Consider the following 4,299-nt stretch of genomic DNA (forward strand, 5'->3'; position numbering starts at 1 on the left):
AATTTGTTAAAAGGAGTTTAACAAGTTAAAAGGCTTGAAGTATATAGTTTCTGGTATGAATGTATTCAATCAATTGAATTATTTTTCAATCGACTGATTTCACTTAAGTTTAGTGAAATCAGTTAACTGTATGGAAAATTCAACCAAATGATTTCACTTAAACCATATTATATATGTTATATTTTTAAGAGAAGAGGTGTAATTATGAGTTTTAGAGCGCGAAAACTTGTCATTCATCACTAGAAAACTCTCTCTCTCTTTGCAATACACAACTACAACGTGTTGATTGAAGATCTTTGTTGATTGAAGATCTTGGTTGATCTTGGAGGCATTTTGGCTTGTGAGTAGCTTGAAGAACACATGTATGGTTGGCTAGGGCGAGCCACCATAAGTTTTGAATATTCTTGTGCCTCTGGTTCTTTGCCTAATGTGATTTTAGGTCTGTAAGTGTGATTCTTGTAGGGTGTAAGCCTATATTTTTGTGTGAGTCAAAAATCTTGTGAGTTTCTTTGGTTCAGAAGTGTAATCTTGGTGTGTGATTTGTAAAACTTTTGAATATAGTGGAAACCAAGCTCAGGTTGTCCTAGTAAATTGGATGTAGCTTTGTGATTGAGTGATCCAATATAAAAACAACTATGTAATTCTCTTTCCTTTATCTCACTCACTTTGACTCACTCTAAAAACTCAAGAAAACCAAGGAATCCACTCTTTGTTATGCTTTAATGCGTTCTTGTGTAATTTGAGGTTGTATACTTGTTAGAAATATTTTTTGGAACAAGTCTTGTATATAAAAGTTTATTATTTGAGTTAAATCTGCGAATTCTATATTCTGCATAAATTCCCAGGATTTTAGTCAACTGATTTGAAATTTTAATCGACTATTTCATAGCTGAAGAACAAATTGGTCGACTGTTTTATTTTTTGACTGATTGAAAGTGTATAGTTTCTGCATCTTTTAAATTCTAATTCTCCAATTATTTGATTCAAGTGAAAGGGATTTTATGCTTTCGAAAAAGTTTTAAATAGGCAAGTCAACCCCCCTTCTTGGCTTAAATCAACATTTCAAAACTAATAATGGGTATCTAGAGTAAGGTTCTTGAAATATATTCAAGTTTAATCAAAAATCTTTTCAAATGGCTGAAAATAAACTCCTTTTTGCTGAAGGTGCCTCTATTCATAGGCCATCTATGTTTAGTGGCATAAACTATCAGTTTTGGAAAATAAAAATGCAAATTTTCATTGAATCTATAGACAAAGAGATTTGGGATGCAATAGTTAATGGAACATGTACTCCTAAATGTCTTGTAAAAATAAGCAGGTAGACAAGCCTTGGACTGAATGGACAGATGAAGAAAGGAGAAGAGCTCAATATGACTACAATGCAAAGATTATCATCATTTCATCTTTGAATATGGATGAATATTTTAGGTTCTCCCAATGCAAGAGTGCAAAGGAAATGTGGGATGTACTAGAGGTTCACTCACATTGTTAACCATCTCATAGGTCTAGGCAAGGAATTTGACAAAGAGGAGCTAAACATCAAAGTGCTAAAGTGTCTTGATAGAAGTTGGCAACCGAAGGTGACTACCATATCAGAATCTAAGGATTTATTCATCATCACCACAACTGGACTGTTTGGCAAACTAAGAGAGCATGAGATTGAAATGCAAAGGCTAATTGAGCTTGAGTCAAGTGAGAAAAAGGTGAAATAAAAGACAGTTGGTTGAAGGGTTACCAAAATTTAAGTTTGAGAAGGATGGGATATGTGAAGCATGCCAAAGGGGAAAGCAAACCAAGGTTTCCTTTAAACCCAAAAATTGTATTTCAACTGAAAGACCCTTGGAATTGCTTCACATGGATCTATTTGGTCCTTCTAAAACTATGAGTCTTGGTGGAAACTATTATGCATTGATTATTGTTCATGATTTCTCTAGATTTACATGGACTTTATTTCTAGCTGCCAAGAATGAAACATTTTATACTTTTAAGAAACTTGCCAAGGTTTTAGAAAATGAAAAAGGTTCTAAAATAGTTTCTCTAAGGAGCGATCATTGTGGAGAGTTTCAAAATGAAAACTTTGAGCACTTTTGTGAAAAACATGACATTAAGCATAACTTTTTAGCTCCTAGAACTCCAGAACAAAATGGAGTGGTTGAGAGAAAGAACAAATCATTAGAGGAACTAGCTAAAACCATGCTAAATGAAACCTCATTGCCTAAGTACTTTTAGGCTGATGTAGTCAACACATCTTTATATGTTTTAAACTATATGTTGATAAGGCCAATTTTAAAGAAAACACCTTATGAGCTTTTCAAAGATAGAAGGCTTGCTCTAAATCACCTAAACGTATTTGGTTGCAAATGTTTTATCTTGAAAAATGGAAAAGAGCAACTTGGCAAATTTGACTTAAAAACGGATGAAGGCATCTTTCTAGGCTATGCTATAAATAGTCATGCATATAGGGTTTACAACAAAAGATTAATGATTGTTGAAGAGTCTGTGCATGTTGTATTTAATGAAACTAACCCAATGCAGCAAGATCAAAGACCTAAGATTGCAAATGAAAAAGACATGTTGCAAGAAAATCAAAGTGTTGCAGAAAAGGAATCTATTACAGGAAATCAGCTAGTTGAAAAGGAAATTCAGTCAGCTGAAAAAGCTGCAAAGAACATCTTACCCAGGAGTGGATTGAACCCAAAGGATTATCAAAGGACAACATAATTCGTGATATAAAACAGAGAGTACCTAGTAGACGCAAGCTTGTATTCTTTGAACATGTTGCATTTGTTTTTCAATTTGAACCTAAGAATGTGAATGATGCATTAGGTGATAGTAATTGGGTTGTTGCTATGCAAGAAGCTTAATCAATTCACTAGAAATTATGTGTGGTCGTTTGTTCCTAAAACTAATGAAATGAATGTGATTGGTACTAAATGGGTGTTTAGGAATAAAATGGATGAAAATGGTAACATTGTTAGGAATAAGACTAGGCTAGTTGCTAAAGGTTATAATCAAGAGGAAGGTATTGATTTTGATGAAATATATGCACCTGTAGCTAGGCTAGAAGTTGTGAGGTTATTGTTAGCATATGCTTGCATGTGTAATTTCGAACTTTCTCAAATTGATGTGAAAAGTGCATTCTTGAATGGTTTCTTAAATGAAGAAGTGTATGTATCACAACCCCCAACTTTGAAGATCACCTTTATCCTAATCATATTTTCAAATTAAAAAAAGGCCTTGTATGGTTTGAAACAAGCACCACAACAGTGGTATGCTAAGCAGTTTTCTATTATCTAAAGTCTATATGCTAGAGGTGTTGTTGATAAAACATAATATTGTAATCTATTACATATTAAGAAAAGAAGATACTACCAAAATTACTACATTACCCATTTTCTTTTATTGACACGTGTCATTAAAATTAGTTTTTTCGTCATTTTAAAACTCTGGTACAAAAGGACCCGGGTTCAAATCCTACAAAATTCAATTTGTTTTTGTTTTTTTATTTATTTATAATTATAAATAATATTATTATTTGTAATATTTTTATAAGTATTAGTATTTCTAATTATTAATAATATTATTACTATAAATGTTATTTATAGTGATAGTAGTAAAATTATAACAAATATAAATATTATTATAATAATAACAATAATTGTTATTATTATTATTATTATTATTATTATATGTTACTATTATATATTATTGTTATTAGTATTATTAATATTATTAGTAGTAAAGTTATTACTTTTATTTGTAATATATAATATTATTATTATTTATATATTTTTGTTAGTAATTACGTCTCAATTTTTATTATATTATGATAAATTATTTTTTTGTATTAAACTTAAAAAAAAATATAGGTATATTGATAAATATATGATTAGTTTAAAATTTCACTCCAACATTTCATTGTTGATGTTCATACCTATTCAAATTTGAAGGATTTGTCGACCATTATTGAATTATGTCAATCTTTGATAAAAACAAACAAATTAAATATATTTTACTTGATTGATTGTCCAATTGTCTAATTCATTTTATTTAACTTTTAATCTTTCATTTTCTACAACGAAGATTATCAAAACAAAATTCGGAATAAGATGAAAGATGAATTTCTTGAACACAATATGGTTATTTACATTAAAAAGGGAATAACTGGAGATTTTTATTCCAAATAAATTATTGATGAGTTCAAAATTTTTTACTATAAATTATTTTGGCTCCTCCAACATTATTGGTCAAGATCCATCACGGGTTATTATTATCAACTATAATTAATAATCATTATTA

This window comes from Vigna unguiculata, chromosome 4 (assembly GCF_037176805.1).
Source record: "Vigna unguiculata cultivar grain cowpea cultivar isolate G323 ecotype 2 chromosome 4, ASM3717680v1, whole genome shotgun sequence".
NCBI lineage: Eukaryota > Viridiplantae > Streptophyta > Magnoliopsida > Fabales > Fabaceae > Vigna > Vigna unguiculata.